This window comes from Kryptolebias marmoratus, linkage group LG11 (genome assembly GCF_001649575.2).
Source record: "Kryptolebias marmoratus isolate JLee-2015 linkage group LG11, ASM164957v2, whole genome shotgun sequence".
NCBI classification, from domain to species: domain Eukaryota; kingdom Metazoa; phylum Chordata; class Actinopteri; order Cyprinodontiformes; family Rivulidae; genus Kryptolebias; species Kryptolebias marmoratus.
The window spans coordinates 23,532,077-23,557,288 of record NC_051440.1 but is presented as its reverse complement, the minus strand read 5'-3'; positions in this window follow the sequence as shown (position 1 = coordinate 23,557,288).

The window sequence follows — 25,212 nt, the reverse complement described above, 5'->3', positions numbered from 1 at the left end:
GCTCAGGGACCTCCCTGTTTGTTTTAACGGCTCAGAGTAAGAAGGAGTTCCTCTAGCCGTAAAAGGAATCCAGACTAATGAGACATTTTCACCACGTTTAGGCGGGTGTTTCATGTCTTCATGTCACGAGAAGCTGCTCATCTACAATATGTTCTGTCTGCTTCTATTACAAATGAAAACATAATAAATAATATCAATGTGTTTTTGTGGTCAAAACAATATTTTGGCATTTAGTCATCATCAAGCGGTTTAATCGTTCACCCAGTCACATGTTCAGTAGTGTTTCACTTGAGGGGTAGATCAAACATCTATTCATGCTGCGTCTAACCACAACTACAATTATATTAGGATTTATTTGTTTTGGGATCATCTACTTCACAGAGACACTAGGCAATCAATAACTTCTCGCTGCCACTCCCTGTTTTGATCTAAATTTGCGTAGACAAACTTGGATGCACTTCAGAATACTTGTACACATTTATCAATTTAGGAGAAACTCTACTTTTGTTTTGAAGTGAAAAAGTCTCATAGTGGTGTGTTGATGCAGAGGTAATAAAATTGGGATGATGGAATGGGTCCCCCCTGGTTTTCCTCTCACCAGTGTCTTTGTCACTCCCCCTGAAACCTTAAATTAAACAGTAGAAAGATGTTTTGCACAACACACACATCTGGTCAACACACCCTCTTATCATGACCGAAACCTTTGAGACCATGCATGCTTTTAATGACTTATCTAATGTAAATTTGCAGTACTGACGCTACTTTTGACTAATTCAGTACCTTTGGTCTTAAAAGATAGGTTATGCTAATCAATAGAAAACATTTTCCATCATAAGATTTCCTCTGAACTTCCACTGGACCTTGTTTTTATTTAGAATAACTGATGCTCCATGTTACACACAGCAGTCAACTCTTTTGGGGTTAAATAACTGAGATGAGGAAAGCATAGTGTGAAACAAAGAGCAAAAGGAGGGCCTAAAGATGCTACAAGGAGAGGATGGTTAGATTAACAATCTGAAAATGCCATCAATGCAAACACTTTTTCTTTATGGCACACTAAATTGGCTTTTCTAACTCAGTTGTCCCACTTGAAATGCTGTGGGACATATTGAAACCCTTAGTTCATTCTCCTTTTTACTAATAATCAGCCCCTCTACACTGGGCCTCCCTCCATCCTCTCTCCCACCATCACTGCCCCTGTTCACCCACAGCTGTGCTGCAGCACTCTGAGAGAGAAGAAATACAGAGAGAGAGAGAAACTAGAGAGCATTCATATAAAAACAGCCATGAAGGTATGTGTGTGTAGAGTCATGGTTGGACGTAAGTACAACCTCTTTCAGTTCTGAGATTGTACTTATCAAGCAATGCTAAAAACGTTCCTCATTAAATCTTATAATTTGGTAAATAAAACTTAAAGTAAACAGCTCAAACACACAGTATCATTATTGATTGAAGACATTTAAGTCGTGATTACAGAGTGAAAACCATTTTAAATCTTCATTGTTTCCATGCGAGTGTGTGTGTGTGTCTTTAAGGTTTAACTTTTTTCTTACCTTAAATGTTTCCTTTTTTTACACTGAAGACTCTGGATGGAATTCAGATCTGAAGAGCTAGGATCTAAATGACATGTTTGTTAAGTCTTTATTAATTCTTTTAGCTAAAAGTTAAGTTTTATATCATCTTTCTACTTAAAGTCCAATGCCTCAACTTAAAGTTTTCGAATTTAAGAACATATTTAAGAAATTCAAAAATTTATTTAATCATACAACTGACGGGGGAAATGTTTTGTTGTTTGCCCAGGTGAGATTTTATAAACCTACAGGAGCATTTGTGTGGTAAAAGTATGATTTCTTTTATAAAGACCAGCCATCTGATCAGATGGATCTGAGAATTTAGCACAGATGCATCTGAGACAATGTCATATCACTTTGTGTCACTCTTTATGTCACTTTCTGCCAGAAGAACACTACTGGTCAAAACAAAATGATCTGTATATCAAAATCTGGTTAGCATATGAATAATTTGAGGATTATTTGTATGCTGCAGAATTATTTAAGGAAAGAACCGGAGGAAAACATAAATGAGAGAAGAATCAAAATGGCTGTTTTGATGACAAGATTGGCTGTGTTTTTGATTTATCATCAGTAATTACACTGACTATGAATTGATAATAAAAGGTTTGCTGATCTAATTTCCTCACACTTATCTCCATCCCCTGAAGAGCCAGCTCATGCCTGTGGTCATGGCTTTGGTGACTCTGGTTTTCTAACTGCTAGACACTTCATTGACTTTCCCCATGTAAATCTGCTTGGGTGGGAAACAAATTGTGGCTGATTACAAGTTTCTTGCATTCATTTGTGTGGATTCAGCACACGCCTATTGGATTTACATATTCACTCTGCTCTATAAAATATCTATCCAGGTAGCATCAAACAGCCATTTTTATACACTTACAACATCATGAAGAGTGTTTGACTTTGTGGTTTCTGATTTTGGTTTGACTATAAATCGCAATTCCTTGCAATCCAGGTGTATTTAGTCATTGACTCAACTGGTTACAGAACTTAGAGGGGGTGTATGGTGAGGGGCCTGGATAATAACTCACTGAGGTCACACACTCCTCTGAAAACACCAAAACAAGCCCCACATCAAGGCAGCTTTGAAAAGGAAATGAGCACAGAAAGAAAAGCACACAGCAGGAGCCAGCGAAGCCACATTACCAAATTATTAATATTGTTTTTTCAAAGAAACCCAAACACTTTGAGAGAATTGGGAGAAAGGAAAATGGGGGAAAGACAGGGTGGCAGAAAGACTGTTTGTCCTCAGTGTATTTGTTTTTTATTCAGTTGAGCTCCCAATATGTGAGAGAAACAAAAAACAAGTGGCCTTGCTTCTAAAAAAGGCTAAAATATGAATTAAAACAACATATTTATGGTGTTTTATGGCCAGTAATAGAAATGGAGCTTTGGCCGAAGCTAAAAAAAAACATCCACCACTCTGAGCTTGTCGTTTTCATTCAGACTCTTGTTTTCTTTCATCTAAAAACAAGCTCCCCTGCCAAGAGAGCTATTCTAATACTGGACACACACAAACTAGAACTGCCAAGCTAGAACTAAACACTGTTCGAATGGCCATAACATTACCCAGTGAGGGGAAGAAAAAGCTCAAACACAATGCAAGTAATGTAATGCAGAAGGAGAGGTTCATGTGGTTGTAAATAATAGTCTGGAGTTGTTTCAACAATAACAGCCCTCTGAAACCAGAGACATATTAACAAACCTCGAGATTCCACTCACTGAAGGGATGTTTTTCTCTCAGCTCCGTTGGGAAACACTGTTGTAGTGATGGGATAAGTTGTCACATTTTGCTAGTTGTGTACAGCGTGGAGGTCCATCTTGCTTCATTTAAAAACTCCAACACGTCTGGTTTTGATTACGGGTCCTGGCAAACCCAAGGTGATTCCTTTCTCTAATGAAAACCACCAGAGAGAGGTCGAACAGAGCTAAAGACTGGTTAACAAAGAATAATAGTTGAGTGAGGAAGGTATCTCATCCTCCTTCCCCTTGATGTTTCCTTCCTTCTGGCCTGTATACTTTACATGCCAGATGGATGGTTCTAACCTTTCAGGGACTGCACTTGGTGATGGGAAAGAAGGTAAAAAATGTATAAAACCTGTATCTTTGTAACACTTCCCTATCCCTTTAATTCCTGCTGCCTTTTTCTCCCCTCCTCATTCCTTATTTGCTTTTTCACTGCAGTCTTGACCGTCCCTTCGCTCTGTGTGAATTTCTGTGAAGCCACGATGTCTCACCAGAAACAGACTTCTGCTTCCGCTTTTTAGAGGGCTTGATGATTTACTCCAGAGCGGTGGTCTGTTTGCAGTGATTTGACATTGAACCATCGGTTTCCCTCTTTGGCCACACAATCACCTCATCCCTCATCTTGAGGACTGAAGTATTTCTTATTTACAAGCACAATACATCATATCTCACGACCTTGTCATGCTTTAAGTTCAAATTCCAGAAAGGCCATAACCGCAGATGCTTAGTTGAATCTCTTAGGCTAGCTGCACACACCGAGCGTGACAGAGTTCTTCAGTCTAGAGTGTCTTGACCTGGGAGGAAAGAAATGTATAACTGACAGTCAGTGACAGGATAATGTATGGCTCTTTACTAACTCGTCACAGAATGCTTCAGTAGCCACAAGTCTTCCTCTAACAGTGTGACTTGGCGTGCGTGACGCTCATGAAAACGTGCCGGTCAACGAGAGTGCAGAGATGTAAAGAGTGTGTGGTGCCAAATGCAGAAGGGAAAAAAAATTGGATGAGAAAAGATGCACACCGCACGATATTCTCATAAAGCTGGGCGTTTCTCAGAATGCAGCGTGATCTAATGAGCAATTCAGATGGTGACGCAGTGATTCCTCATCTTATCTTGTCATCTCTTTCACTCCCTTATCTTTTGATTGTCACTCACTCATCTCTGTGATCAGGTCGTCCATGGGGTGACGTGTCTCTGTCTCATCCACCCGTCCTCCTCAAAGGAGAGGAAGTCTGGAGGAGACAAGACAGTAAAATATAATGATGACAAACACACAGACGGGCTCCATCTGATAGACTTCAAGAGTTCTGAAAATGTGTTGTTCGTTTTGGACACACAAGAAGATCTAAAGTGTTCAAAGACTTCAAGGTGTTTTGGGAATAACTGATCCTTGTTTTTCTAAATTGATTTAAAAAGAGATTTTTTTAAATAGAAAAGTAATACATAGATGTTAGTAGCTATAGGTAGCAAATGTAATTTGGTCCCTAGTATTGTTTTTTATTTATGAGAACAGATTTTTTTAATGTATATTTTTAGTTTATTTTAATATCTATTCTTATCAACAGCAAAAGTTTGACTTTAAACTCTGAAATTTTAAACTTTTATTTACAAGTTCACAATTTAAATGTAAAAGTTGAAACCCTGAACATTTGTATTCTCAGAGAAGAGATGGAAAGTTTCCTACATGCCATCCTAGAGGTTTTACCAAAGACATCACATATTGCAAAACAATAATCAATAACTATTAATGATTTTTTCTAATATAAATTTCAATTTTTGAATTGAAACACTATAAAAGTTCAATAAATGTCAATGAAAATGACCAAGTCTGACATGTCTATACATTTTCTGAAACATGTGGTATCATCCACATCCATCCATCCATCCATCCATCCATCCATCCATCCATCCATCCATCCATCCATCCATCCATCCATCCTCCATCCATCCATCCATCCATCCATCCATCCATCCATCCATCCATCCATCCATCCATCCATCCATCCATCAATCATCTTTACCTTCTTCTCTATAGGTAATGGGGAACCAGGCAAGAGGTTATGTACATCCTGGACAGAGTTCGCCCATCTGTCACAGGGCCACATAAAGGCAAACAACCATTGATACACACACAAACACACACATACCTAGTGACAAAAGACAGTCACCAAATAACCTAACATATGTGTTTTTAGTCTGAGTGAGGAAACTGAAAAGCCACACATGCATGGGGAGAACATGTAAACTCCACTCAGAAAGGCCCCAGCAAACTCTTACTGTGAGGCAACAGTTTAAATTCATCCATGGTGGCACAAAGACCTGTTTGTGTGAGGAAACACAGAGGAGACTGGCAATGAAATAAAGGAATTTTTTTTAAGTAGAAATTTAAATTAAATATTTAAACAAGGTAAAGAAAAATAAATTAAAAATAAATATAAATGTAAATGACGGGATTGCTGATGGAGAAAGGAGGCAGCATTGGGCCAAACATGAAAAATATATACAGCAGTTCACACAGGTTCTTTTTGTTTTTTACACATCAGGGTTTTTACACATAAAAACATGTTGATTAACATATAAACACATGTTTTGCACATGCTTCTTTTACATATGTGATTTTGGAACATTTTCAACATATTTATGAGATCACATGTGGTCGTATGATATTCATATGTTAAAAACGTGATAAACCTATGTCGTTTTTCTGTAAGAGCATTTATAATGCATATTTTTAAATTTATTTAAACTATCATGTGTCATGTGGTCATGTGGTGGCATTTAGACCAGAGTTTTTTTTATTGTTCTTTGATTGAGGAATCTACATAGAGTATAAGACGTAATTGTGGTTTCCAGAAAATTCAGACTGGAAACGTGACAGCTAAAAATTATGTAGTTATTGCATCCACATTGTGCATAGTGTTGACCATAGAGACAATAAAACAATTATGTAATCACTGAAAATTAGGTCTTTAGATTTGATTCTGAATTTGCCTGTATTGTTTTGCTTCCACAAACAGATTTACTGTGAAACATGTGTACATTAAGAACTAAACACATTCCAGAAAACTCTTTCTCCGCTTCTGTTGGTTGTGTAAAGCATGCAGCCGTTAGTTAATAAGTTACCCATTACAATGTGACACGCATTGTTTGAGGTTGATTCTTTTACTGTCTAGTGGTCAAAAGTCCCAAAATGCAAATTTAATTTAAAGGCATCACTGTAAGTCACCTCCTAAATCACCCTCTGACACACATCATCAAAAACTCAACTCCTTTTTACAAAACAGATGGAGCTGTCAGAAGTGCAGACATATTTATGAACGCTGTAAAATTCTTCTAAGTAATTAGACAGAGGCCAGTGGAGTTTGTTTTTACATCAAATGAAATATGTCTGCTGACATTTTACTGCGACCTGGCTGTTTTGAAGCCTTCTGCCAGCTGCCAAAACCATTAAGTTTTATTATAATAAATATGTGATAAGTGGCTTTCTTTGTGTGTAACAGTAGTACTCAGTCAGACCATCTAGATCCGTCCAACAACTATTTAATCCGGTTCTTATAGGGATTTCCCCTTTCTCAAGTGGGGTCATGTGAAGTAGTTCGGGTCTCACCTGCTCTCAGTTTGGGAAAGAAAAGAGAATTTGTGAACCTAACAGCTGCTCAGAACAGATTTTCACCACCAGAGGACAGAAGAACTGACCAGATCTATGCAACAAACATTACACATGAACCAGTGGGTATCTTGTCGTGATCTTGGAGGCTTTGTGTTTGTTGTGTGGTCTTGAGATATTCTAATTGTAGTTTTGTCTTATTTTTTGTGTTATTAAGAGCTTTACCTGTTCAGTTTTTCACTTTGTTTCCCCCTCAGTCTTCCCAGTTCCCCACACCTGCCCCACATCTACTAATTAACTCACCTGTTCCTTGTTCTCATTCAGTAATCAGCTCTTCCTGCACATACAGTCCTCAGTCCCCACAGTTCTGTGTGAGATTATATTGTTTCCTACATGGGTTTTTGCTCCCAGTAGTTTTTGTCTGTATTGGTTTTTTGTTGACTCATGCTGGCTCACGTTCTAATCTTTGTACATTTTTTACATGTATTAAATTTGCACATCTTTGTGGTAAAAATGTTGAATGCAAACTTCAGTCTTTAAGTCCTTCAAACAAACAGATATACACCTTGATGTAAACTAAACCAAATTTGAGTATAAATGGCATTAAAAAGTTATGTGAAACTGTTCATTTGTGTCTTAGTTGTTTATATTTTTCTGGCTCTAAATAAATGTTGGTTGCACTTGCTTTGGTGATCATTTTAGTATTTAAGCTCTCACAGGTGTCTGTTTTTAAAAAATCAGTGCACTGCGGGTAGGATACTTACTACTTCACTGTTTTATTACACCACAAAACATCACCTAAAATATTTGGAGCTTCTCTTAGTTTGCATTTAAACAGCACTAGAAAGTAACACTTCATTTTGCTGGTTTAAGCTTGACAACATCTCTTTTTTTTGCTTTAGCTGAAGACACTTTCTAAGTTTACTGTTGACCTCGATAAAGTCAGGGAGGTGGAAATTAGTTCTACTAAACTTGTATTAAATAAGGTCTGATCAAAGTTTAAATATAATTTGAAGAATAAAAAGTCATTTTAGGTATGATGGAAAAACACATGATAGCAGGTGTTGAAGAACACTTGGACAACGCTAAAGGTGTGAGGATTTGGGTTTCTGTGTTTCAGTTTATGGTTTTTTTGTTTTATTTTCATCTTGTTTTCTGTTTGAGGTTTTGTTTCAGTTCTTGTTCTTGTTTGTTGTCATTCCACTCCTCCCCAGTCACTCTTTTGCCTTTCTGCCATGCCCATCCACACCTGCCTCAAGTTCTACTAATTGCTTCACCTGTGCCCACTTACCTCATCACCCTCAGTGCTTAAAAACCCGGTCATCTCTCCCACACTCCACTGAATCATTGTTCTCTGCTCTTATTTCCCTGATATATGTTTCTGCTCCATGCCTTGTCAACTTATTTTTTGATTTTGCTGCCACGACAGCCCTTTTGTTATGTTAGTGTTTTTGCTGCCATGACGGCCTTTATTTCAATAAATTAATTTTAAGATGAGTCTGCATTCTGGGTTCGCCTCCTGCCCCACCATGCCTGACAAAAGGAGGGAACAACAAATCGAAAAATAGAACGTCTTGTGCAAATCTAAAATGACACAAGTAAAAAAAATGGATTTTTTTTTTTTTGCTTCAAAAAGATAAAAGAAAGCACATGATGCAAAATGAATGCTGACTTTGTCTAATTTTTATTGAACTCTTGAGTAAAAATCACTCAGCTTGTTTCTTCTGTTGTGTCACGTTTACTTTGCTTGGCCCTGTCTGTGGAGTTGTTGCTCTGTAAAGTCATCATCATCATAGGGAGCAAAAAAACCTATTTAAGCCATAAAAATAATACCTTAACTGTGGGCAGGTCGTGAGTCAGGAAAAGTTAAAGCAAAATGTGAATCTGATGATAAATTCACTGAAAGTAACATTAGGAAAACACATTCACATTCACTAAAACACTCCAAATAAAGGTAACGTAAAGAGTATCATACACTTACTCTTATAACAAAAAATTTGGTGACTTTGTGTTTTTTGTCTTTTCTGGTCTCTTTTTCCACATGAATACAAATTTAGGTTTGTGTCTTTCTATTTGCTTTAACTACAGCTGTGTTTCATCCCACAACTGTGAGGGAAGGACAAGAGAAAGACCTTTACTAAACTTTAGGGTTGCTTTCAAGTAAATTGCCTCAAACTAAGCTGCCAGTCTTGTGCATGTCTAATCCAGTAGTGGGAGCAGAGTTATATTTAAATTATGTTAAAAAATGATGGCATGCTGCATTAACACCTACTAACTCCTTGACATCATCACCATATACGTTGGCTTTTTGTGGATGTTTTGATTTCTTAATGAAATAATTTTGAGATACTCTTCATCCCATTCAAAAGATCACAAAATGTCTATCTCCTTGGAAAAAACTTTAACCCTCTCGTGGCCTTCTGGTCAAATTGACCCGAAGTTACTTCTCTACCTGTCTTTGTCTCTCTCTCCTTTCAGGGCTTCAAGAGGGTTAAAACAAATGATTGGTGTTTTAAATCTTTTACATAGTAACACCAATTAAATGCAAATATGCAGTAATTTTATTAATTATCTTGAAATAGAATGAATAAAACTTTTATAATGCATCAATACTGTCTGTATTTTCTGAGTACAACTGTTCAAAAGCAAAGTATGTGACCTCATCTGCAAGTCCAGAGGAAATGAACGATCAGGGCAAATAGTTTAGTCAAAGTATGAAAAGGGGTCTCTGAATTTCCTTTTATTTTCTTTTAAAAGACAGCTGTTTGCAGTGGGGGAATAAAGAATTGATGCTGCAAGCGGTGAAATGCTGAAAGGCACAAGGGGACTGAAGAAAGGTTTCTTATGAAATATTGAAGCAGATTGAAGATGAGGCCAGAGTGTGTCCTTCCTCCTTTAACAGCTGAAATCTTGCTAACTGAGGCAAGTGTGTGTGCAGTTTCAGAAGTGCAGCAGAGCGTGTGTGAACAGTGAACACAAAGCCCTTTTTTAATGTAGAAATAAAAGAGATGTTTTTACAACCAGAGCCAAACCAGTGTTATTAATCTCAGGAAGGTGTAGGATTTTGATGTTATGGTTTCAGATATTTGCTGCATATACATTACATGCATATGCTCCCAGATGTGTCGCATGCAACATGTAGGCTAATGTATCAGTGGTCAAAGATCTTATGTTTCCTATAAAGATACTTCTGAGTGACACTGGTTTTAGGTGAAGGGATATCTGATTCATTGTATTTTTGAAGGTTTTATTTATACTTTTGATGGGTGTCAAAGACGGTAATTAAAAGAAAAGCAAACCTACCTATCATGTTTGATACTTCCAATTGTAATGTCAACTCAAGTAAATCTTCATAGCAATTTTAAAAGTCAAGGTAGAATTAGGTTTAATTTTTAAAAAAAACTTTGCAATGAATTCCAGACTTGGTTTATGTTGTGATTACTTACAGTGTCCGAGACGGGCTGTAATACTGCATCTACTTTCATCCTACTTCACTGACTCATTTGATTTATTTATTTATTTTTTATAAAAGCATTTTTTAAAAATTTTTTTCTATTTTTCTTTTACCTTAGCACTTGATCTTTATATATTACATTTTGGAATTTAAAAATCAAAATGAGAATAACATAAACATGACCAACATTTTTACTAGAGAAAGGACTTAAAGAATTTGTTTTAACTCTTGATCAATTTACCACAACTTAAAAAAAATGATACAAATGGGTTTCAAAATTTAATAATTTCTTTTCTTTGAAGGCTTAATTTGTTTGCCAAGATTAATTAAATTTGGGTTTGGGTAGTCTTTGTAGAAACAAACAAATATTATCAAACTAATCACAACAATCACCTGTCAGTGCCAGGCCAAGAATCGAGGCAAGGGTTGGTGAAAACACTAACTTACACATTGGTTGGATGCTTTCTTTAATTTCCTTTGGTCAATGTGTTTGAAGGCAACAGTCAGTCATCTTCTGACAAAAACCCCATTGTGCTTGGGTGATTTCACAAATGCATAAAAAAATCCATTAGGAAATGGAGCAAACTCAACAGCAGTAATTGTTGGTAATTGCTCATAAACATTCCCTATCAGCTGGCACACGCAGTGGCACGAAGTGGGAAACCAGAATCAATAGCAGTGGAACACTGCAGATGAAGCCCACAGGAATAGATTTTGTATTTGTTTGGGTCATTAGGAACTCATGTGAGCCAAAGCATTATAGCAGCAACAAAGCCAAGGCTCTTCCTTGCTTGGCTTGTGTGTGTACGTGGAGAGCCAATTGGCCCACACTGATATCCACCAATTCCTAGAAACCACTGGTTGTTGACCCCTCAAACAAAACATTGGAGGCAAAGTGAGGAGAGCTTTTGGCTGTTTGCCTTTGGAACTTTTGTTCATGGCAGAAAATTCATAATGACTTATTTTAAAATCGAACTGAGCAACAATTATATTTTTGAGTATGTAACATTAAAAGTTACTGACACAGACTGCAATAAAAATAAAAAAGTTAAAATAAGAACATAGAGTTGTAAAGTGTTACTATGAATTGCCAGGTCAAAATTCTGCTACAAAAGATTCTGACTGAAAATATAGCATCTTTTTCTCCACAATCTGCTCTAATGTGTTTAAAACAGCCCCTGCCTAAGAGCCTTCCTTCACAGGTTTGTTCAGTTTCACAGTATCATTGGCTCTGATGCTGCAGCAGATTTCTGCAAAGAAAACTGAATATTTCACCTCTGACTTACAGAAGATCTAAGCTTCCTCAGTCCTACATGCTTTGTTTTTGTCTTTAAAAAAAAAAAACTTCACTACCTCTGTGTTTTCTTCTTGAATCAAAATAGCTTTTGGCTGAAAAAGTTTTCTAAAAAAACCCAACATATTCATCTTCTTTGTCTTTTTTATTGTATTTGAGGGAACTGTTCCCACTATCAGTGCAAACATAACAGACAGAGTCACTGATGGTAGAGTTTTCTTCCTGCCATGTGTCAAAGTCTCCTCCGCTGACAGCTCAACTCATTGCCCCAAATAAAATTATTGGTGTGTGATTTCAGTTAAAAAGCACCGTAAATGTAGAGTTCAAAAATATAACAGACAGTATTTGATGAATAAAAAGAACACTGTAGCCATTTGGAAAAACATCCAAACTGGAAGGTGTTTTTACACAGCAAGAGTAAGCTTCGAGGTTGAAAGCACCTAAAAATTCCTCCAACAGTAGCAGAGCCAGCAAAATAAACAGCAACATCAGCAAGGTCACCTGTTTTTACAGGTGAAAGGTGTAAATTGCATGCATCACACTCAGAACTTGAGAAGCCTTAATTATTTATAAAGTGCCAGATTTCCATGCAAACTTTAGATAAAGTGGTAACACTGTTATAGTTGAATAAATCCTACTCCACACAAATAATGCTATATGACTCAAATCTGAGCAGTACACTGTTTTTAGTAATGTTATAAATGATAATATCTTATATCATAGTTACACATGTTTAATGTTTTTGTGTTACTAGCCACTGGGTCAGGCACACTATTATTCATTTGCAAAGATGATGGTTTGAATCTGAGTATTAATCATTCAAAAGGTCGTGGTTGGGCTTGCCAATATTTTCTGTTTTTTTAGAAATCTTCTCTTCAGCTTCATCTGACTACTTGGTAGCAAACAGACAAAAAGAGGGACAAAAATCTCAGTATTGTTTGATTTTGGACAAAATGAGGTGAAAGTTGAGATGGTAGAACTGTGTCATTTACCATAAATTACCATAAAACTATTCACTTTTTATGCACTCCTCTCATGGTGATGAACAGATATTAAAGGTTGTGTTCCAACCTCTTGACACACTTTGCAAACAACAACAGGATTACTGTAGTTTACAGCAAACAGAATAATTTAATATGAAGTCAAAGGAATGCTTTCTGTTTGTCCTGAAGTAGTCAGAGTCAGAGGAGAAGTTTTCCAAGCTGCTCTGATGCTGGATAGTCTGATAAAACTTATCAATTCAAAAAGATCTGAAAATTTGAGCTGGACTTTAAAGCCCCATTGGTTCTGTTGCCAAATCCTCGAAAGAGCAGAGAAATTAAACAGCCAAGACAAGTGGGCGGATGTAGAGTAAACACAGTATTTTGCAATCCCGCTGCATGTAGTTGAACTGATACACCATCTCCTTGCAGCTGCAATTCTATAAACACACGCACTCTTGTTTTTGCCACTTTTGTTATTGACTGGAAAGGAGCTCTTTGTTGTTCCATATGGCTGCATGTGATTGTACAAGGTCTTAATTATGGTGTGAAAATTGAGTACACAGAGCGGGAGAACCAAGCTGTCAGAAACCCAACACCTCCAACCCAGCAGCAGCACTTTGACAAAGGGGGTCAGCACTGTGTCAGATAAAGTTTATTTATGTTTTTCTATAAATCCCTTTCATTGATGTTTTCAACACCCAGATAAAACACTTTGCTTATTTACTCAGAGATTTCTACCGCTGAACAACTCTCATTCAGCTCCTAATGTCCATAGCGCCTTGGGTAATTGCTGTTTTCCTCTGCCTCTGAGATCTCGCCACTTCACAAGACTAAGCTTCTCTGTCCTCTTGTTTATTTTCAAAGGCCTCAACCAGGACAAATACCCTCAGGTCAACTTGAACAGGCTCACAGCCCTGTGTGTGCCTCAAAAGTGCCCTGAAAATCTGTTGAGCTGACATAAATTTCTTCCAGTTGCATGAAGGACAAGGAAGAATGTAGATAGATATGAAAGGGAGAGAAGAGTCCTGGTGGTTGGACTAACTCAGGTCTTGCCCAAAGTGGGGCTTACAGCAGGGATCACTGAGCTTCGGTCAGCTCTTCCCTGCTTCAAAGGCTGGGAGGAGAGGTTTTGTAAAATCATACAATAACAGTGAATATAACCACCCTTTCAAAACACAACTGGACTGAACTGGATAGGTGGGAACGAGACAGGAGGAAAGGATGGAGTTTCACTGCTAATACAAAGAAAGATAAGAACATATGCTACTGGATTCTGTATTGTGGGAACATACATAGAAGTTAAAAAAGTAGTCTTAATCACTTATTAAAATGCAATGAGGAAAACTTCTTTGGACTGATCGTGTATACCCTGTACAGTTAACACCCTGCAACAAATTTCAGCTACGATGCACGTTCACGCACGGATGATGCACAGTGCAACTATTTGTTGTTGTACTTCATCCATAAGCTTTGTCCCAGTTTAGAGGATGAGGAATACAGCCAACAAATTCCAAACCATTCCTAGGTTTAATGAGATGTTCTGGTCTGCAGGCGAGAGCGAAAAAAACTTGACTATTTGTAACCTAATCTTGATTTATCCAGGTGAGGGTCACATGATATTTGCATTGAGACTATTCGAGGTTTTATTTTTACACTGCAGTGCAAGTAATTTAACAGCAGACTTGCAAAAAGGCCAGATATTTATAACAAGAGTAAGCACCTAGTCACAGTAGTTTTTTTTCTGTATTATGCCAAGTCTCTTCCTTGATGTGTAGGGTAGAGTGTTTGTGTTTTCTAGATAATGTAAGAGGTATTTTGGACACCAGTGACAGATTTTATGAAGTAAAACAGGAGTTAAATATTCCTCCTCTTTGGTGGACCTCCAGGTTGTGGCGCCCTTGGCCCACTAATGTATGATCTCATCTATTTAAATAATTTATAGTTACTTTGTCAATGGGGGCTTTTCTTAAAAGGAAACATTTTAGGGGATGCCACTGTGTCGGGTTGTCCTTCCTGTTGCACGGAGAGGGTAAATATCACTGCTGAGACACCACACATGGAAGCCATCAGAAGTGGACTTGTAGCAGGCGCCTGCAGATTCATGCACATACATTTAAAGTCTGTGGATATATCAGTTTACAGAGGATACACGGCTCAAGAATAACTGTGTGTGTGTTATGAGTGGCTATGAATATGTGTCAAACTTGTATTTGAAGTGTTGACTTGTGTGAGCTCCTGTTTGTCTCCCTCTGACAGTTAGATTCCTGCCTCCTATGTTTGTAACCCCAGAAAACGATTAGTTCATATTTTCCTCCAGTTCTATGGGCCGGTTTCCAGTGACAAGGCCGCTGTGTGTTTTGTAGATATGCTACAAGTCACCCCGTAAATAGGTCAGCTGTCTGAAGTGTGATGTGTCATGTGCTCTTTTCCAGCTCTGAAATGTCTTCTCTAATGAGCCCTTGTAATTTTGGAGAGGAAAACACCACATCCCTTTTTCCAATAAAGCTTTTCTCTGCTTCTCTGAGCCTCGCATGACAGAAACAAAAGCTGTTTGTCCTTTTGAGGATTGGTGTGTGTGTGTGTACTGTATGTGCACGTGTCTGTCTCTGCCATCCTTGCTTTCAGCTTGTGCTTCTGCATCATGCTCTGTCTTCTCTATATGTGTAAGTTCAAATCTTAATCATGACTTTAGATTGTTGATTAAAGTTATTAAAGTTACACAGTGAATACATCATTTACAAAGAACAGGATTAAGACATTTAAGGAATTTTCAATTATTTTTTGTGGTACATTGAGCTGCAAACCAGTCCAGACTGATAGAAAAGATTTTAAATGAACCCATTAAAAAAGTAGAAGGACTCGGAGAGTGCAAACCTCTGCCAAGACCATAAGGTCATTAAAAAATTGTGGGAACTAGATTGTGATCCAGATCACCACCAAAATTAAATCACTTGTTTTTTTTGTGACAGATTTTAAGTAATCTTCTAACAGATGGACAAATGAATACTACATGTAACAAAAGTGGGGATCATTAAAGGCAGCAGAATCAATTCTGTGGGAAAAATGTATTGTGTAAAGTAAAAAGTAAAGAAGAAAGGAACAAATATGTCAAAACCCCTGCACTGCTCAATATGTGAAGAACTGAGAAAGTCACAAAGGGATCATGTCTCTCCTGGCTTTCAATCTAGAAAAACTAAGTAAAGCTCAAATGGCATTGTACTGTGACCAAAGCCACCTAAGTATCCTAATAACTTAATTAAGTTGTCTTTGTAGCATAGACTGCAAGAATGTCATCTGAAGTCCAGTCCAGCTCTGACCATCATTGTTTTCTTTGTGTTGGTGGGCAGCATGCTGGTGCTCACGTCTGTCCCCTTCTTTTTTCACTGTCTGCTTCCCTATGTACAGTGGATTTACAAGGCCCCATTTCTGATCTCTGCACCCGACACAGTCTCAAGTGCACAAAGGATATCATATTTGTGCTGGTTGAATAGCAACTATTGACATCTTTTTTTTTTTCAATAGTAAATGACATATCAGTACCCAGTCAAGTTTCTGTATCTAAAATGCTCTTGGCCACTGAATCATGACCAACAGCTTTACTGCAAGACTTATTTCCCAGACATTTTGCCATTGGCCTGTGACAAAGGAGATTATGATGGGAAATCTATGTTTTTCTTTTGATTATTGGTGTTTGCTTTTTTTCCTCTACCTCACATTCTTTTGGAAAGCCTGAAGTAGCAATCAGTGACACACATGTGTGTACAACTCCCAGGAGTCTTTAGTTCAACAGACTTTGCAAAGAATTTCCAAGTTTTATTCTGATTTACATGGAATATTTGAAAAGAAAAAAATAATTCCTGTAACCAAGGTCTTTGTCAAACCCTTCTGTAGTCCTCATGCTCCTAGCACTTTCAGTCAAAACGCTTACGAAAAGAAGGGGGCTCATGTCTCTGCCCCACACTTTCCTGGACAGCTCTGGAGTGGAAGAGAGTTCAGCCTCTTTTTGTAAGATGGGTACCAGAGCCAATACTATGTGTTGAAGTATATATCTAGCTGGTATCAATCAACTTCATAAACCTGCTTTGACATTTTTTTTCATCAATGAAGTGACATTCTATATCCCAAAGCCAGTTTGTAACACTATGAATTGGTATGCCCAGGCCCCCCAGGCTCTCCTGCCTCTCAGCTCACATTGCACCTGACCTCACCCACTTTGTGTAAGTTGGCTTCTTTAGGCTGAGCCTGGTCAAGCCAAAGCTGGGCCATGGAGTACTCACCAGCAAACTTGCCCCAGGCCTAGCTCTAGGGGGTGCCTTCATTTCCTGATCCAGGTGAGGGCATTGCTTCACTGAGGTTTTTGAATTTCTCTTCATCTGACCCCTCTTGCCATAGGTGACCCTACCAGGGAGTAAAGCCCCCCAAACTTTCTTCACACTTAGGTTTCAATGCACAAAAATAAAATAAAATAAAATAAAATTATAGGCAATGAATTACAAATAATCAACATCAAACAGACGATGACTTAGCAGCTGTTTTTGTCTTTGATTGTAGGTTTTTGCTAATACTCAGCCCTCTCAATCTCACACCCCAGCTCTGGCTGTAGCTAGAACATACTCATTCACAAAATACGAAGAAGCATCTTGTAAACAAAGGAGCCCTTAGAGTGAATCTGAATAGAAATTGGTTCTGCATGATCAAGCCATCAATTCAGAGGAACGTGCTAGTTGGGGCATTATGACATGGAAGATAATAACGATCCTGCTTCTGTCCCCTTGGATGCTAAAATCTTACTGCCAGGCAGGAATGTGGAAATGACGCACTGCCCATGACAAGAAGTGGGTGCCAAGCTAGTCAAGCAGCACCATGCTGCCGGACTCTGCAAAGTAAGAAACACAGATGACAGATCCTGCATGTACTTTGTTTGGAATGGCCTTAAGGTCACAAAGGCACTGACTGTGGCCCCTTTAGACTGCATTTACACAGAGGGCACAGCCATGGTTCAGTAGTCCTTTCATCCTGTCACTCTTTCAATCACTCATCTCGGTCTCTCCATTCTTCTTCCTTTCATCTGGTGCAAAACAAAGACCTGAATTTTTTTTTTTAGCCCAGTTTATTATTCTTGGAAGCAGAACACACAATAGTGTAGTACTTTTCTCATTTGCAAGCAAGGGATTTTATCTGACTCTGGAGGTAAAGTGTCCCAGACCTCACATCGTAGCACCATGGAGCTGCTCACAAAAGTTCATTACCTGACACATTAACCTCTAAATTGGCTCTGCAGTGGGGATCTTAATCTGTCTTTGGCCACACAGACGCTTTAATTCCCTCACACGCGCTCATGAACAAACACATTCGTGCACACACAAATGCTCAATTGTACACACACAGGCTCAGTGAAAGGCACCCAAGAGGTCAAGGGGCAGGATTTGACCGTTAGTACTGCCGACACTGAACTCATTTAACTCCCTGCTGAATGATGTGTCCATTGTGTGTTTTTGATTGCATGTGTGCCGAGGAGAGAAGAGGAAAACCTAGGAAAAGGAACAGAGGAACTGAGGAGAGAAGGCACTTTCTCCTTGTCGAGAATTCACATGCATAAGATTCTGGGAGCTCCCATAGTGTTTTAGTCAATGGAATTTTTTGGTTAATCCTCATTGAAACTGGGAGCTCCTTTCATGTTAGGACGCTAAAGTGACCCACTGTGACCTTTTGTCCTCCCTCTTTGAGGCCTCACACTAACGATTAGCCCATGCTCACAATGCCGACGCATGGAAAGCCAGAGACCAGTGTTCTTCGGGCTCCAATACCCCCTCCAGGGTCCAGAAGCTTCATCCTCACCAACCAAACTGGCACATCCTCAATCAAAACAGCCTACAAGAAGAAGAAAGAAGGTGAGAAAATGAGAACGAAAGCAGAAAAAAGTAGAAAAAAAAAATCAAGTGACTAAATAATGAAGGAAATCCCTAAGACTGGTGATGGAGGGAAAAGAGAAGGAAGAAGGCAGGGCAAGAAAGAAAGGGAAACAAAAAAATACCGGAGTCGCAGTCAGCATGGCAAATAAAAGCCAATTTTAAGATAAGGTTGGCACAAATATGTCAGTAAACTTTAGAGGGACTGCCAAGTCACAATCACCAACATGCAAAGATGTTTGAGATATTAATGTTCACAAAACTCACGTCCACCATTTGGGGAATTACCTTACATGGTTGTGTCTTTGGCAGAAGACTGAAACAATATGTGATGTTAAAACCCACACACAAACACTTTCATAACCTCACTGGCACAAATTATGCAGATAGACAATATCAGCACTTTGATTATCCTATCAGAAATTTTTGACCTTTGTGTTCAAAGATTACAAAATCAAGACAAATTGCTTTCAGTGTCTGTGTTTATTTACTGAGTTTGTGTGTGACTAAGTATGTGTTAGGGTTAACGTGTGTGTCATTGTGCAGAAGTTAACACACACACTTACAATGAATGTGTATAAATTCTTGCCAAAAACATATCGTTCAAACTAAGGCCACTTCTCAGTGTGTGAGTGTCTGTGTGCGTGTACACTTCAAAAACACATACTCACTGAACTCCTGTCATACCCTTCCAACATATGCTATGAGTTTGGCCTGTGTCCCGAGGAGCACTGCCATATGAGTGAAAGCCCAGACAGCCTCAAACAATCAAACAATCCCAGCGCTGAACTGCATTTGAGCACTGGAGGCTTTTGAAATGCGTTATGTGGGTATAAAATTCAACCATACAGCCACAGAGATTTTTTTTTGATGTAGGTTAACCCCCTGGAATCCCAGCTTTTCATCCTCATGACTTCAGTACTGGAAGCATATTTTAGGTCTTGGTAAAAGAAACCTCAAGTTCTCCCTGGTAGCAGTCGAATTTTCTCTGAGTTGTAAATCTTTCCCAAAAGGCCCCAGGATGCTTCCAAGTAGTAGTTCAGAGGGTTATACCGTTTTACCTTCTAGCTGAAAAAACAATATTTTTTCCTCCTACCACTGGTGAATTGGGGTGAAGACTTTGAAATACACACACAGGGTTATTCAGCCTATAATCTAATTTTCTGAGACAAATCATAACTTAACTCTAAAGATAACTGTCTTGAGTTTAATTATCTTAGTTAGGTTTTTATTTCTTGTAAAATTGCTTAATAAAATTCAGTGGTTTTCTCAGAGTATCTGTGGGTAAACAAAACTGACCATGAGTAAGATTACATTGATGTCAAGAAAATTAGAGGGAAAAAAACATAGTTGCAGTGTCTCAGTCTGGTAAGTTTGTTCACAAGAAAATATCAATACTCAGAAAAGAAAATTGACTTGCTGCAGGAAATGTTCTTTTCATGAGAGCATGAGTTAGATTAACTTAACGAAAAGGTCTCAGAACACTGTCTCTTTGCTCTCTCGGCTGCGATACTTGATACTTGTTTTCAGCAGAAGAAACAATGAAAGTATTTAGTCAAATGTCACGCAGAGTGAGTTTGTCTCTTTTGCAATTCAAACCTTTGTTCATTGGAGCTTTCTTCATTGCACAGGCACACACACACACATCCTCACACACATATTACCTTCTCTTGGTAGCTGAGCTTTCTGAGTCAGTGCTCTTTGTGTGTTTTCAATTATTTGCCTTCTGATTGCCCTCTGCTTTGCAACAGATTCCTCTCAGTCTGCTGCCTGGCTAACGGATATGCAGCCATATTATAGGTGGAGAGAGGAAGGACAGGATTAGCGAGGGGCTGTATGGTAATAAGGTCTGCCAAAAAGCACTCTCCCTGTTTTTGTCGCTCACATAAACACACACGTACACAAAGGAGCTCTTGTTTCCTTGTAGTGCTTTGAACCAGGTTGTGATAACGCTGCTGTCAGTGCAGCTGTGTGTACCTCACATTATTCTGACATAACACTGAACAGCCACATAAATGCGCACACGGACGCAATAAGATGAATGGGAATGCATCTCATGGGTTCCTGTGGGTATTCAGAGCATTTACCTCCCCATTCACCATTCATACCTTTATGTCTTTCTATTGTTTTATTCTTTTTTTTTTTTCTTTATTCGAGAGCTTATGAATCAGTGTCTTGCTGTCTCACTTGTGTTTGGATAATGTTTCACCGCTTCATCTAAGACTTCAAAGACCTTGGCGCACCAAATCTCCTTTAATCATCTGGAGCCATTGTGTTGATGATATGGTTATGACATTGCGCCTTTATGATAAATCTCATCAACGCCAAAGACAGTTAAGACTGATCCACTGAGCAAACATGCTCAGCAGCACTACTTAACTCTCTCAGCAGCTTAACAAAGCATGGCCTGTCTCCTTACTTTTTCTGTGTTTTCTAGCCTCAATGAAGGGTTACCGATGTATCAAGTAGCCCCCTTCTGAGTGTGTTTGTGAGTTTACACATATGCGCACACATAGGGACAAGCACGTATGCACTACTTATGATCTGTATTTCTGTGAATGAATCTGATAAATGTGCTTGGTTCAAATCTTGAATTTTAATCAGCAGCTATTATCTGAGTCAGTATGGTTTGTCTGGGAAAGAAAAAAAATGTCTAAATGTTTACTGAGCCACTTAACGTCGTTTGGAAAAGTAATCTTCTTAGCCAAGTTAAATGTCTTTGTTCACTGTTCAGACAGTTATATCCAGCTTCAGCTTGGAGTTACTTGAAATACACTGGCAGGAAAACATGTTGTTTTCATCTGTCTGTGAGGACTTATCAGTGCAGCACCCACCCTGGCTGACTCCAATGTACTCGATTGTACTCCCTGTAATCCTCAAAAACCAATTTAAGGAGATGTTATTTAGAAGAACACCTTGTTCACAATGCGGCAGAATGAAACATTTTATGAATAAATCAATTAGAAGCCTATGTTTATGGTAAGTTTTAGGTCTTTGGTGGTTGGAGGGATGAGATAATGTTAAAAGCACACACTGTCCTAGTTTTTATTAGCCAAGTGTTCTCTTTCTTGAAGCTTCCCCTTGATTCTATTGTGCTCTCATATTTTCTTCTCTGTTAAGTTTTCAATTCACCTTCGTGACCTCTTCTGTCCCATTTCCTACAATTCCAGCTCTTGCCTGACTACATTGCCACCAAAACTGATTTATGCAGTGGCCATCACAAGACAGCAACCATTCTCAACTGTGGCCGGAGAGATAAAACCACACCATAAAAGACAGCATTGTTTCCAGTCCTGAAAACAGCCACAAGTGGGATAAATACTGATGCCTTTTTTTTCATGGCATTTTTTTCAAGGACTTGCATCTGCGTGAGCTCGTGACTGATCTTTCCCAGATCTCGTGGTGGAAGCTCACTGAGGCAACGTTTCTGGTTTGGTAATGTATTAATTACCAACAGATCAAAGAAAGAACTGGGGAAATATTAGCCTAAGAATGACCAAATGCAATGAAATGTGAGCCAATGTAAGCAGGAGTGTTCTGAAATATGAATACATGCAATAACCTGAGAGTTTATTAAAAAATATAGACTAGTAATATTATCCTAAATTGCTATTAAAACAGTATCTGTTTATTTAAGGTTCTTTAGAAAGGCAATATGTAGAAATTTAAAGTTTGCCTAAATACCGCTTGTCAGTTGTAAATGCAGAAGACTGCCTTTAGCATCATAATTTGCAGAGCATAGTTAAAAATCATAATTTCTCTGTGGTCTAGCTGAGAGGTTTGCAACACCTCTTGGACCCTTCCCCCTTTTACTTTCATGTCTTTCTGTGTTATTTGAAATTAAATTGATATTTTTAATTTTTTTTGTTTTGTAGGCAATTTTTTTGCGGTATCAGTGAGGTGCTGGGTTGAACTCCTGGCTGTGACTTTTCTGTGTGGAGTTTGTATGTCCCTGCGATTTATGTGTGGGTTTTATTTACTCCAACAATCCTAAAAATGTGACTGCCAGGTCAACTGGTGACTCTTAATTGGCCCTAGGTGTGAGTGTAAGTGTGAATGGTTGTTCGTATGGCGTACCAAGCCTTTTATCCTGGAGAGAGGTACCAGCTCCCTGCAACACTGAACAGGATCAAGTGGACATAGAAAATGTTTGAATTGAAGAATGCTGTTAATGTGATGCTGCAGCGGTGTATGTTTGGTTATTTTGTGCAGTCAAATACTGCACTGTTTTTCAACAATGTTGCCAAGCACACCCATTTTTATGTGCTACAAATACATAAATTTTGCAATATTACAATGCCACATTCAAAACAAACTCAGTCACGACTGTTTTACCCCACTCAAAAATGACTCAGCAGGTTTATTTGAATTAAACTCATGGGGACTGCCACTTCTACAAAATTGCGACACCAGAAGGTTGACGTGAATTACTCTGAGGATCATATTTTGATCAAAACCAAAAACAATGCAGATTTATGAGGAGAATAAACCACAACACAATCTGGCAACCAGTTCTATAAAGTTTTGGTATTTTCCTTAACATGCAAACATGGTAGGAGCAAAGCCTTTGTTTTAAATTGGGGAAACAATTGTTTTGCACTGAGCAGCGTCTGGAAGAAATGAGGCGAACAAATTCCTCTCTTACTCACGCTGTCTGATCAGCCTCGCAATGCCGATCTCTCACGTTAATGTGTGAAAAGGGCATAAACACTGCCAAAAAAAAGCTGCTTGCGTCAATCTTATTTGTTCTTTTATTTAGAGGTTTCTAGCGTTTTCAACAACAATCTGAAAAGTGAAAACAAGTTCAAAAGAAAAAGAGAACAGGGTAAAAAAACGGGTTATTACTCTTAGTGGTTATTTTAGCATAACTTTATGTCAGGTTTGCTAATTCAAATATTTCAACAACATATTCTTCAGCTTCTTTTTGACTTAACCATCTAAACCAAGACGATTTTAAACAAACAGCCCTCTAACCATGGGATAAAATTACATTATCCAAGCTTCTGAAAGTGCTGCAATGTGAACAAATGAAGAATGCGTAAACAGCAAGTCTGAGCAACACAAAACCATACTGACTCTTAGACGTGATAAAACACAAAAACTGGACATTCTAAATGGTCTGTTCCACTCCCCTCTTTATCATGGAACATACATTAGTGTTGTTTGTGAAAATCTTAGGCTCCTAAAGGGTTCAGAATATTTGAAACTTGTTATTTTACATGGCATGTTTTCCCAGCATGCCAAATGTAGAGGTTTTATGTGTGTTGTTAATAGCTACTCTTGAATCTCCCAGTCATAACCTCCCTCTAAATGCCTCCCTGATCTCTCTCCAAGAACAAGTAATAAATTGTACATATGTTAAGACTAAACTCTTTATTTTGTTGTTTCATTTCGTTCTACACATTTCATGAAGGAGTTATGGCACAAAAAGTGTAAAAAACTTACATACACATGCACGGTCAATCCATCAATGAAACTGATGTCTGAAGAACTTTTTAACTGCTCCTAAAAGAAACTTAACTGAAGTTTTGTTTTAGTTTTTGCAAAAATAAAATTATAGATTATTTTACTAAATGCACACTTTCTGTGAAACTTTTTGACATTTGTTTTCATCAGAGAGTCATAAAATTTGAAAATGTGCAATGCAAAAGAAAATACAGGCACATCCCTGTACATAGTTTTAGATTAATTTCCATTTAAAGAAGGTAAATTAATATTTTTCCTAAAAAATAGAAACAAATAAAGATGACAGCGTTAAGATGAGTTATATTGTGCAGTTAAAGGGATAATTCTTAGATTTGAAATGAGATGTTGTGGAAAAGTTATGAGCAATTCATGTCTTATCTGTTTGGATAGCTTTTTGAATGGCCTAAGTTTGGAGAATAAAGTTTATTTCTGTCATTTTTGCATTACCTGGTTATTCCTGTAGAAATGTAATGATATTGAAAGTGCCCCTAGGCTGGACTGGAGGTGACACATCCAGCTACCACTACTACTATAGGGTTCTGTGGTTATACATAGAATAACCACAGAATTCTCTGTAATAATTGGCTAGTGCAAAACTGATGGCAATGTAAAGATTTCTAAAATAGCACATGTAATGTAATAATCTTTCAGATGAAACATAATAGATTGGAGTTGTTTTAAGATGCCTGAAATCCATTTTTGCTTTGTGGCAAACAACCTAGTCAGTGGATTGTCAATCTGGTTAGAATTAAGGTCTATTTTTCCAAACTGAGGCTGTTCAAAGAGCTCTAAACTACAAGTTAGATATTACCTGATCATAACCTTTTCACAAAATCCAGCTTTAAAAGATCTGAAAGCTTCACAACACTAGGAGGTCAGTCATAAATAGGTTAAAAAACGATGCTAAACTGATTCAGGCAGTATGTGAAATGTTTGTGAATGTAACAAAATCTGTGAGTTGTAGATGCATTCGATTGCTTCCTCTAGGTTTGACTTGGTTCTCTCTGGTGTTTTTCCGAAAGGTTTGGTCAAGTCTGGTCAGTTCAGAGCGGGTCAGTTGAATGTTGTTGATCAGACCTCTGACAGACTGTGGAGGTAGACAACAGATGCTGGTAGGAGTGAATCACTCAGCAGTGAATATACCACATGTCTGGAAAACAATGACCACTCAGTCCAGAC